Below are 13,183 nucleotides of genomic sequence, written 5' to 3'. Positions count from 1 at the left end.
GGAACCCCAGTGGACCACAGAGTGGACCTGCCACATGCAGAGAACAACAGCGCCCGCATCCTTATGTGGCAAATCCAGGATGGGGCTTCCAAAGCAGGAAGTCCTCTGGGGTTGTAGAGATAAGATTACAGGCCCACCTGCAACAGCTGAGGTGATGGGGTCACTGTCTCAGAGCCCGTGGGACTACAGAATCAGAAAGAAGAGTAATGTTTGGTCTAATATGCTCTATATGCTCTTTCTTTCTCTTTTCTTTTTTTTTTTTTTTTTTTGACAGAGTTTCGTTCTTGTTATCCAGGCTGGAGTGCAGTGGCTCGATCTCGGCTCACTGCAACCCCTGCCTCCCGGGTTCAAGTGATTCTCATGCCTCAGCCTCCCGAGTAGCTGGGATTACAGATGCCCACCATCATGCCGGCTAAATTTTTTTGTATTTTAGTAGAGACGGGGTTTCACCAATGTTGGCCAGGCTGGTCTCAAACTTCTGACTTCAGGCTATCTGCCCGCCTCGACCTCCCAAAGTGCTAGGATTATAGGCAGGAACCACCACGCCTGGCCAACTCTTTTTAAACCATTCCTCAATTGCACAAACCAAAAACCTAGGAATTGGCCTTGACACCTGTCTCTCACTTAATCCCGCCAACCTGATACTTCATCATAGAGCACCGCCATTTTTATCTCCTAAGGATCTCTGCCATCAAGCCATCCGCATTCCTGATCTTGTTTACCCCGTTCAATTTCTTTTTCTTTTTCCATTGCACATAATACTTTGCAACATATTTACTTATTCATTATATTTACTGTCTATCTCCCTTCTCACTAAAATGTAAGCTCCCCCAGGGCAAGGACCTTTGCTTATCCTGTTCACAAAAAAAATACCTGGCACGTAGTAGATGCTCAATAAAGATTCGAGGACTGACTCTTCATGACCACCGTCTCCCGTCTGAATGATGGCACTAGCCTCCTGTCTGGCCTACTGCTGCCTACTCTGGTTCATCTTCAATCCATTGCCCAGTGCGGTGCTTTCTCAAAATGCAAATCTGGTCATGTGTCAGCTTTGTGCCACCCACCCCTGCACTCACAGACATCAGACACATCAATGGCTTTCCACAGATTCAGGATAAAGCCTAACCCCCCTAACGTGGCCCACAAGGTCCTCCTTGGCCTTCTCCTCCCCTCCTCTCTGGCTTCTGGTGCTCTCCATCTCCTCACTGGCTCTGCCCCAGACCCACTGGCATCCTTTTGCCACAGTCACGCCCACCATCCTACCTGAGCCCACGAGGTTCCTGTGCAGTTTCCTGTGCGTGGGTGGCTCTTCCCTGCCTTCAGATTCCAGCTCCAGCAGCCTTCCCTGACATGGCTCACCACCCTCATTGGGTCAACTCTTCCCATCCCAGGATCTCAGATGTCATTTGTGACTTCTCCATAGAGCTCGTCATGGTTGCATCTTTAGACTGGTACCTGGGCTGTTTGGAAGCATCTTTCTTCCTGGCCACACTGAGAGCTTCATGAAGGCAGGACTGTCTTCATTGCTCACCATTTTAGCCCCAGTTGCTAGCGGCGTGCCAGGCACATAACAGGCACTCAATAAACACGTATTGATTAAATGAAATAAGTGAGGAAACCCAGGCCCAAAGAGCCCAGGAGACTTGTTCACAGTGACACAGCTTGGAGATGGCCATTGCAACACAGAGTTCAGGGCTCTGCCAGAATTCGTGCCACTTCTCTTTGGCAGCGCAGAGACAAGGGTCCTCCAGCCAGTGGGGAGCCCTCGCTGGCCAGTATGACCAGACAGGGGGATGGAACCTGGGCCTGCCTTGGGCCTTCTCTGGGAAAACAGCTCCAAGCCGAGAAGACAGAAGGTTGATATTCCACGCTAAATTCCCCTCTTGGCCATTGTAATTCACATCCTGCATACTGAAGACTCTGAAAAGTCCCCAGGTCAAAAAGAAATTTTCACAGTAATAAATAGAAGATTTTCTTTTCCCAGAGGGAAACGTTTCTGCACAAACAGAAGCAGGTCTCCCTGAAAGTCAGCTCCAGGCACAACCAAGCGGACATTCATTTTTCCTAAGAACATTTATCAAAGACCTACTCAGTGCCAGACATTGCAAAGCACCAGGGAAGCTGCAGAGAGGAGGGTGGGCAAGGCTTCACCCTCAGAGGGTTGCATAGAAAAGGCACTGTTCCCCCGGGAACATCCCAGGAGGGAAAATGCCAAACATGAAACCAAGCAAACACTGAAACCATCTAGCCACGGAGGGACCTCACAATGAGTGCAATGAAAAGGAGATGCAGGCTGTGGCTAAGGCTGGGGTCTCTGAGGAGGTGACTACGCGGCTGACGGCTTGTGGCACTGGGGCCGGTGTGACCGGAAGGCCGGGGTCTGACAGTCCATGCTCCTAGCAAGCCCACCTTTCTGTTGTGAATCTGCTCAAGAAAAACTCGAGTCCCCTTTGATGTACTTCCACATGCCTCTCAGCAACCATCCGTGTAGAGAAACCGCAGGTGTGCCAGGTGATGACCTAGGGACGGTGACATGGGGACTCCTTGTTGTAAAATTTCAAGCACTTTGGTCCTGAATAGCAAAGCGCACACAGAAGACACTGTTCCCCTTCCAAGGCCTAATCTCAAAAGCCAAGCAAGATCCGTGTCTAAACTCTCATTGAACGCGCTAAAACGTTTCTGAAGAGCACAGGAATTACTTAAATGAAAAATAATTGTTGAGGAGCCATTATTATTATTCAAGATGTGTCAAATGACATTGAAGTGTTCTATTTAATGTGTGGTCATTACTATCATCTTTTAGAGAGTATGAAAATAAGCGTTCGTCTGATTACCTGAATGCCCACACCTATTTTCCTCCTAATGTCTTACGACCATCCACCTGGAATTCTCCAACCTTGGGAGCTTTCAAGACTACAGCGCTCACAGCTGAGGCAGGGGAGGCCATCAACACGCAGGTCCCGGATGCGTCTGAGGCTGCTGACATATCTAAGTTCCTGCAATGATTTCGGAGCGCGCTGTACAAATGGAGGTGCTCTCTTAGCAAGCAATCTCTCTATTTCTTGTGGGAAGATGAGGAGAAAGTCGGCTGTTGGGTCCCGGAGCCCAGCTGGCAGCTCACCCAGATTGACCCTCGCCAGTGGAGCATGGAGCATTTCCCAACACGGAAAGGAGCGCGGGGCGCCCAGGGCCCTGAGCCGCAGAAACGTGAGGCTTGCCTGACCCCTAGTGGTGGGAGGCTCTCAAAGCCCGCTCCTTGCTGTCCAGAGAGAAGGGGCAAAGACTGAGTTCGTTGTGACTGTGAGTGCTTGTCGTGGATTGAATGATGCCCCCCAAAAGGTATGTTCCCCCAATGTGACCTTATCTGGAAAAAGGGCCTTTGCAGATGTAATTAAGGATCGTAAAATGAGAGCATCCTGGATTACCCAGGTGGGCCCTAAATCCAATGACAATGGCCCCTTATAACCCACAGAAAAAGAAAGCCACAGACACACAGAGCAGAAGGCCGCATGAAGACAGGCAGAAAGTGGAGTTGTACAGCTCCAAGACCAAGGAGTGCCAAGGCCCTGGCAGCCAAAAGAGACTGGGAGAGAAGACATATCTGCTGTTTGAAGGCACTAGGTTTAGGGTCATTTGTTATGGCAGTGCTAGGAAACTTCAGTATGGGGTCAAGGGATAGGAGGACTCAAAGCCAGGGGCTTCCAAAGCCTGGTCTGTGGAGAGAGTGCATCAGAACCACCTGGTGCACTTGATTCCTTGATTCTGATTCAGAGTCCCTGCGTCAGGGCGCTGGAATCGTACATTTTACGAGCTAGCCCTAGTCAATTCTTCTGCACACCCAGTTCTGGGAGCTGCTGCTCCAACGAACTCACGGGTAACCTTTGTGGTAGTTATTAGTGCTGTTCACTGAATAGCTCTATCTCTTTACCTTCTAAGCACAGGATAAGATTGCGCTTCCTGCCCTGCTGTGGGCAGACAGGGTCAAGGGACTAGTTTTGACCAATGGGTTGTGGGAGAAGTGCTGTGTGTTAAATCTGAGCTGAACCATAATTGCCAGTGCAAGACCCTCCACCCCAGAGCTCTCTTGGCTGCAGTATTTGGGGTGGTGGCTGCTCTACTAGCCTGGACCCCTGAGGGACTGAGCAGAATTCCCCCACTCACCTGTGATGTACACGTACCTGGGGCTTTTAAAGCCTCTGAAATGCCAGGTTGGTTGTTACTGCAGCATAACTTAGTCTATCCTGACTGATTGAAATATGGGAATGTCTTGTTTCAACTTCAAGTCACCCACTCTAAGGCCTAACTTGGATACAGACACATTTTTTGAGCTTTGCAAACAATTTGCTTAACAAGATTCAGGCTCATCATAGCAGCCGCTTTTCATATTATGGGGGACACCGATTTGAATGAAATCAGTATTTACTGCCAAGCAACTCCAGAGCTTGTTTTTCTTGCTATTTTATTAATTCACTAAAACTAATAATTTTCTAGCTAATATCAGACTTTACTGTGCATACAAATTACTTCGAGATCTTGTTAAAATGCACAGTGTTACAATTCAGAAGGTCTAGGATGAGGTACTGCCTTAGCCAGTTTGGGCTGCTAAAACAGAAAGCACAGACTGTGTGGCTGAAACATTTATTTATCATGGTTCTGGAGGCTGGAAAGTCCAAAATCAAGGTGCCAGCATATCTGGGGAGGGCCTGCTTCCTGGCTTGTAGGCAGCCACCCTCTTGCTGTATCCTCATGTGGCAGAGAACAGAGCTCATCTCTCTCATGTCTCTTCTTATAAGGGAACTAATCCCATTCTGAGAATCCCACCCTCATGACCTAATCACCTCCCAAAGGCCCCAACTTCAAACACCATCACACTGGGGATTCAGGCTTCAACATAGAAATCCTGGCTGGAGGCAGGGGTAGGGCACAAACGTTCAGTCCACAGCAGACTCATTCTATAGCTCTAACCAATTCTGAGGTGATACCATTTCTGCTGGTCTGTGGACCACACTTTGAATAGCAAGATTTTAGGTAATGCTTTTCTACAAAATAAATTGTTGAACTAATGGGTAAGTTAATTTCATATCATCCATAATTATAATAAACTACAGCTGTAAAGTCATCTCTAGTTTCTCATATATTCAACACCAGCCTCATAATGGCCCTGTCTGTGAATGAAAGCAAGCAGATTTTTTTTTTTAATTTTTAATTTTATTTTATTTTATTTTTTTGAGATGGAGTCTCATTCTGTTACCCAGGCTGGAGTGCAGTGGCGTGATCTCAGCTCAATACTGCCTCCACCTCCCAGGTTCAAGTGATTCTCCTGCTTCTAAGTAGCTGGGACTACAGGCACCTGCCACCACACCTGGCTAATTTTTGTGTTTTGGGTTTTTTTTTATTTTTGATGTTTGTTTTTTTGTTTGAGATGGAGTCTCGCTTTGTCACCAGGCTGGAGTGCAGTGGTGTGATCTCGGCTCACTGCAACCTCTGCCTCCCAGATTCAAGTGACTCTTCTGTCTCAGCCTCCTGAGTAGCTGGGACTACTGGTGTGCGCCACCATGCCCAGCTAATTTTTTGTGTTTTTAGTAGAGACAGGGTTTCACCATGTTGGCCAGGTTAGTCTCATACTCCTGACCTCAAGTGATCTGCCTGCCTTGGCCTCCCAAATTGCTGGGATTACAGGCATGAACCACCGTACCCAGCCGAAAGCAAGCATATATTCTTATCCCTACTTTGCAGATGATAAAAATAAAAGCTGAGAGAGCTTGAGACTCCCTGAGGGTCATCTTGTTAGGAAATGTCAAGGATTAGACTAGAACACAAATCTTGTGTATGCTCTACCACTGCCTAATAACAGTCCCCAAGATTTCATCAGTGTTTGCATGCCCAGCAAGATTCTGAACATGGCGTGAGTGTGTGTCTCGTTGGAAACCACTTCAACTCCAAATGCCGTGGTCACTTTCAACCTAGCCTCTCAGTAGCACCCTGCACTTTGGCTTTGGGATGGCCTCCTACATGGAGGAAACATTGCCACCTAGTGGACTTCCAGAGCATCAACTCTTAGGACGCTGAGTCTGGGTTACATCTTTCCAACTTTGGCTTTGGTTCTTTGAGTCAACACAAATGCTAGACTCTGCATAAGAGATGCAGATGTAGCATTGTCATGGCCTTTTCTTCTAGGAGCTCTTGAGGCAGGTGCAGAGACAAGACTTTTTAGATGAAATAATTTGTTCATTGTTCAAATTTCGTGATCAGAGGACATGGGTAAGTTTTCACCTTTAGTAGTTGTGTGATCTTGGGCAAGGCACGTGACCTCTTTCATCCTCCATTTCTTCATCTACAAAGAGAAGACACGATAGTCTTGCCTCGCTGGGTCATTGAGATGAAGATGAGAGATTCATCTTAAAAACCAGCAGGACCTGGGAATGGAGATGTTACGGAGAATGGAGGTCATGATTTCTAGATGACACCAAGATTTTGAGCCTGGTGGACAGGAAGAATGATGATTCATTGGGAGAGATAAGGTGGACAGCTATTTGAGGGAAAAGATGGCAAGTTTAGATTTACCTATGAGTCTGAAATGACACTGGGACAGATGTGGGACAATATCCAAAGCAGTTGGAAGGGGCTGTGGAGTGAAGACACAGGTTTGGAAAGGCAGGAGAGTACAGTGGTCAGGTGCGTGGGTCTGGGGCCCAACAGCGTGGGTTTAACTCTCAACTTCACTGCTTCCCAGCTGTGTGACCTCCAGCAAAGTTGTTTAACCTCTCGGTGTCTTGTACTGGTCACCTATAAAATGCAAATAACAGAGCTGGGCACAGTAGCTCATGCCTGTAATCCTAGCACTTCGGGAGGCTGAGGTGGGTAGATCACTTGAGGTCAGGAGTTGGAGACCAGCCTGGCCAACATGACTGAACCCCGCCTCTACTAAAAATACAAAAATTAGCTGGGTATGGAGGCACACACCTGCAGTTCCAGCTACTCAGGAGGCTGAGGATGGAGAATCACTTGAACCCAGGAGGTGGAGTTTTCAGTAAGCTGAGATCGTGCCATTGCGCTCCAGCCTGGGCAACAGTGAGACTCTGTCTCAAAAAAAAAAAAAAAAAAAAGGCAACTAACAATGGTTGCTGTGAGAATGAAATGAGTTAGCACAGCTACATGAACTCTAACATCTATTAGGTACTTTCTGTAACTTTTGCCTGAGTCAGGCTTGAGTGCACGGGTTGCGGGGGAGGGGGTCAAGTGTATGAGTCGATTATGAACTGTTTATATATTCACTGGAATATAGGCTTCAGGAGAGCAGGAGTTTCTATGGTTTATTTCTATCTCCTGGTGCAACATAGATGCTTAATAAGTAGTCATTGAATAAATGAGCGAATGAATGAATGAAGTAATTGACACAGCCCTGGCGAACAGTGGAGTCGCGAGAGGCAGAAAGGGAAACCAGTAGACTGGGCCTTGGATGTGACCCAGAGGTAGGGGCTGAAGGCCGCTCTCAAACCGTGCTCTTTTTAGAAGTGTGAGATAGAAAGCACTAGGTTAGTGGTTCTCAACCCAGGCAATGTCTGGAGAGAGACATTTCTGGTTTTTGCAATTGGTGGGTATAGGGAAAGTAATCCTGGTGTCTAGCGGATGGGGGACATGGATGTTGTTAGATACCCTACAATGCCCAGGACAGCCCCCAAAACAGAAAATGTTGTACCCCCAAATGTCAACAGTGCTGAGCCTTAGGTATCCAAAAGATCATTCTTTTATAACTTTTTAAACTGATACATAATAGTTGTATAAATTTTGGAAGTACCTGTGATATTTTGATACATGTACACAGTGTAATGGTCAAATCAGAGTAATTGGGTTATCACCTCAAACATTCATCTTTTTTTGTGTTGGGGACATTGCAATTCTTCTAGCCATTTTGAAAATACAATAAATTATTGTTAACTATAATTTCCCTACTGTACCATGGAATACTAGGTCTTATTTTTATGATCTAACTGTATTTCCAAAAGATGATTCTAATCCCTGCCATGTTTCTTACTAGTTCTGTGACCTTATCAGCCAAGTCCTTGATTTCTCCGAGTTTGTTTCCTTATCTGTAAAATGGGAACGTGAGTACCAGTGCTATTCATATTGTGGATACGTGGTGAAGAACAGAATACTGTGTTCATGGCACCTGCCACTTGGTGAGCCCATGTTCAATCCTACTATTACTCTAGTTGTTGCTCTCATGCTAAAATGCATAACAAAATAAAGCCTCATCTTCTGGGACTATGGATTCTACTATGGAGCTTGAGAGTGTCACTTTGAAGAGATCAAATGCACTCGCTCTTAGCTCCCACCATCCTACACACAAAAGCAGTTCTGCTGATAGTGGTCTTGTGCCTCCTTTCATCCATCCTGAGGACATAGACATTGGTGTAGTGTTGAGAATGACCCTGGACTTGCCACTAGCACTAAAGCAGGCTGAGGCTGCTCTACTTATAATCAATTCATAATCAACACATAAATTTGACCCCCCCCCCCCCCTGCACGCAGGTGAATGTTACAGGACTGAGTCTTCCATCAACTATACACCATGCAGTTCCCAAGAAAGTGCACATTTATGGGGATTATGGTGAGGAAGAAAGCAGTCACCATCCTTGCTGGACCTCTGTCACTCCACTAGCAGAATTTAAGTAGCCATTATGCCCCAGGCCTCCCCTGGTCACATGTCTTCCGCTTCCCCACGCACCATAGGAGTGCTACTAATTTTAACCTAAACCTATCTGGGTGAAGATGCTTGAGGAAAGGGAAATTGGAGTGAGAGGCAGCACATGTTGTGATAGGCTTGAACAGGTTCTAGAAGAGGCATGACTTGAATATTACAGAATTGCCAAACATGGCCAAAGGCTTATAAAAGATCTGGCTTCACAGCAAAGAAAACAAAATCTGGGTAAAAGGTTGTGAAGCTGCATCTACTTAGACATTGCTGTTCATGAGTATGCAGATGGATGGCCTGGCATGCGCGTGTTGTGTACACTGAGCTTGCAGCTCCCCTGAACGCACCCACACAACACTCGCCAACACTCAGGGCTGAATCCCAGCTGTCAGCATGGCATCTCTACCCAACATGTGGCTGTTTTCCCTCTCTGGCCTGCTCAGCCTCAGCTGAGAGATGATTCTGGCCTGGTAACTGCAGCTTTGTTTCGTGAGAGCAGAGATGCAAGCATCAGTGCTTTCCTCTGCCCAGAGGTCTCAAGGAGTTTGGACAGAGGTATCATGGGGACAGGAAACACAGGGAAAAAGAGAGAGCAGGGAAAGAAACGAGGAACAGGTAAGAAATGCATTGCTGTTGAAAAAAAGAGCTCTCTTCAGCCAATAATAACAGCTGAGGTTGTCTGAGCACTTACTTTCTCCCGGGCACTGTGCTAAACACGTTTGTTGCTCAGTCCTCAGACACTCCCGCGAGTTCAGTTTAAGAATTCCCATTTCACAGAGCGTGCAAAGTGTGCTCCAACAATTATGTTGCTGCAGATCAGCTCATTCTCAATCTAACCAATACACAAGACCCTAGGGTAGAATGGAACAAAGCAGTGATTTACATGGAACACCTGCCTTACAGAAGATCCTTTCCACCCAGCATTTGGGAGGGCAGAGGATTTTTTATTCAATTTGGATGGTTAATTAGTTATCACAATGACTGAGGAATGGGGAGGTGCCACTGGCATTTAGCAGAGGAAGTCCAGGATGCTAAAACACCCTATGCTGTAGAGAACGATGCTCTGGTCAAGAAACATGAGAACTGTATGCCCTTTGGCTCCCCTGTCTCTATAGTGTGGACCACATCACCTGCCTTATCAGCTTATCATGAGGATTGGATGACTCACCATCTGGAAGGTACCAGTTCCCACAATTTAGCAGAAGCTGTCAGTGCCCCAACCGTACCCTTTGGCTATGCACTGTTTCTGAGCAGGCTGACCTGACCTCCACCAGCCAGCATCTGTATCTCCGTTTCTACAAGTTTTTCTGGCCATGAAAGCACACCAGAACCTCCCATCACGAGACAAACTCAAGGCAGCCCAGGGCCCTCCACAACGGCTGGTGGGAGTTGGTGTATAAACACGCAGCCACCTCACTCTTTGGAGGGACAGAGCTGAGACTCACCTTCTGCACTGTTTACAGAGTTCCCCAGTAGGGTTAAACTCCAGTTTCCTACAGTGGTAACCAGCTTCCTTCCCTTCTCTCTCAAGCTCACCACTCTCTGTGGTGCTCTCTGGGACCATTTCCCAGTTAAACCATTTGCTTACAAATCCTCATCTCTGAGTTGCTCCTCGGGAAGCTGAATCTAAGACACAGAGTGAACAGTGAACTGTGACCCCCTTACTTCTGTGCCCTGGTTAGTTTGTATGTTTTTTTTCAACCTAGAGCTCCCATTACGTGTGTGTCTTCTTGTGCAGGTCTCATTTTAATAACTGTGCACTGTGAATTATGTTGATTCCTCTCTCAGGCTCGGTAGCAACATTATTGAAAACTGGGTGGGGAGGGCGGCCCAGGAAACCTCACAAAACGGGAGGTGATTCTTTCCCAGACAATGCAGGCACTGACATTTCTGCTTTGGGACTGAGAAACTCCGCCACCCCCAGCCCCCACCAGCCGGGAAGAAGAGTGGATCCTTGTGGTACAACAGCGAGAGGGACATGCAGATCCCAGGAAGCTCAGAGAGCTATGTCTGGGGAGGCCTCTGTTTGACCTCACATAAGCGACTGCCCAGATGGTCCCTCCTGAACACAGCAGGGCTAGACGCTGGCTTGGGAGAACATCAGAAGAGGATGAGGGCCCTGCCCTTGAGAAAGGAACCAAAGCACTGACTAAATGGACAGCCAAGCAACCGTGCAACCCAAAACCCACCCATTCCCCGTAGTTCACAATGAACAGCACAGCTGCATTTAGGCAGTGCTGGTTTCGAAGCTGGTCCTTTGCCTCTTTTTTTTTTTTTTTTTTTTTTTGACAAAGGGTCTTGCTCTGTCACCCAGGCTGGAGTGCAGTGGCACAGTCTCATCTCCCTACCACCTCTGCCTGCCGGACTCAAGCGATCCTCCCACCTCAGACTCCTGAGTGGCTAGGACTACAGGCGTACACCACCATGCCCAGCTAATTTTCTGTAGAGATGGGGTTTCACTATATTCCTTAGGCTGGTCTCACGCTCCTGGGCTCAAGCGATCCTCCTGCCTCGGCCTGCCAAACTGCTGCAATGGTCCTTTGCCTCTCGAATTTGTGCCTAATTTACTTTCATTCCCACCCCTAGAGCTGTTTTATATCTTCCAAATGTATGTTCTTCATGGGGAAGTGAAGCCACATCCAAATGGTTGGGGAAATGTCCTGAAGAGCTGCATACCTGCCACCTTACCTGCATGGCTCTCGTGCTCACGGCCAGGCTGCGGGACTCCAAAGCTACCCCTGGGAACCTCTGAGCCCTTGTTGCCTATGATGTGCAGTGGACACTTAAGGAAATTGCCAAGGGACAAATCTAGTCATCTCACATCGACCTGCTCTGCTGTATAACCCGTCAGCTCCAGGCCTGCCCTGCACTTACCCTCAATGAGTCCGTGAGCAAGACACTTCAACTGCTAAAGTCTCACGTTCTGCAAGTGCAAAGTAGGATTCTTTCTTTCTTTTCTTTTTTTTTTTGAGATGGAGTTTTGCTCTTGTTGCGCAGGCTGGAGTGTGGTGGCACAATCACTGCTTACTGCAACCTCTGCCTGGCAGGCTCAAGCGATTCTCCTACCTCAGCCTCTGAAGTAGCTGGGATTACAGGCATGTGCCACCACGCCCAGCTAACTTTGTATTTTTTTTTTTTTTTTTTTAGTAGGGACGGGGTTTCACCATGTTGGCCAGGCTGGTCTTGAACTCCTGACCTCAGGTGATCCACCTGCCTTGGCCTCCCAAAGTGCTGGGATTACAGGTGTGAGCCACTGTACCCAGCCAGATTTTGCATTTTTAAGAAGCCTCCCAAAGTAAGATTCTAATCATAACCACTCCTTAGCATCGTTTTGAGGATTAAATGAGATAATATGCAGAAGCAGCAGACATGAGTTCCTGGTGTGTAGGATCCAACTAATAAACATTAGCCAGGAGTAAGAAATAGTTTGAGCAGCAGTGGTCACAGCGGCAACAGAATGGTAGTGGTAGTTAAGAGCTTGGGACCAGCTGCTTTCCTGTATCTTCTCTAGTAGCTGGCACAAACTCTGCACATAGTGCACACTCAATAAATATTTGTGTGAAAGCATTGAGTAAACCAAGCCAGGCTGAAGATGTTTAAAGCTACTATTTACTGTGTCCTTATCAGATACCAGGCCCTGGGGTGAGCACATCATTTAGATTTCTTCATATGATCTCTTTAAATTACTCCCCTGCTTCTGTGGTTTCCTTCCATGGGTAGCGAGCGTGGCCTGCTGAGACACTCCCGACTCTTCACCTCCGTACATCTTTAGCGGGAGAAGCATCTGAGTGGGGAATTGGGAGGAGAAACTGGGCATGCACAGCCCTGCTCTTCCCACCACCTCCTCCCCTTTGGGGGCTTTACTGTCTCACTCTATGAGCTTTACAGGGGTTGTGAAGATCCAGGGATGCTTGGCGGCCAGGTAGGTCTGTGAACTCTGGGGCTCTGTGTCAGGGAATCCTCTGGCCTGTAGACATAAGCTACGTGTTACAACCTGGCCTTTGTCGTAAGGAAGGTGATTTGGGACCTCCATATGCTGGCTGTTTTATCTTATCCAAGAATTGGTTCAGACCCAGGAGGGGAAGGGTGGTACTATCTTTCGACTCGCTATGACGTAATTCCTATACCAACTCCAGAGGTGAGTAACGCCATCCCTTATTTCCCCATATAGTGGCTTAAACGACTTGCCCAAGGTCACACAGGTGAGCTACAATTCGGACCTGTGTGTGTTTAACTCCAAAGAATGGCTCAACCACATGCTGGCCCCTTCCCTGGAATGTTGCTGTGCCCACCAGTGACCAGCCGAAGCGTACATTGCCAGTCTCATGAAAAGAGGCAAAGAGGGCCATTTATCTGGGAGACCTAGACCCGAACCTGTCGGATGTGCTTCCCATTAGCCCTCAACGACAGTCATTCCAGCTGGCTCCCTTCACGGGTGGGGCCTTGCCGGGAGCTTTCCTCCCGCTCTCAGGACTTTCGCCCATCTTC

The sequence above is a fragment of the Papio anubis genome, chromosome 7, assembly GCF_008728515.1.
Source record: "Papio anubis isolate 15944 chromosome 7, Panubis1.0, whole genome shotgun sequence".
Lineage (NCBI taxonomy): Eukaryota > Metazoa > Chordata > Mammalia > Primates > Cercopithecidae > Papio > Papio anubis.
Note: the sequence above shows the minus strand (reverse complement) of the source record.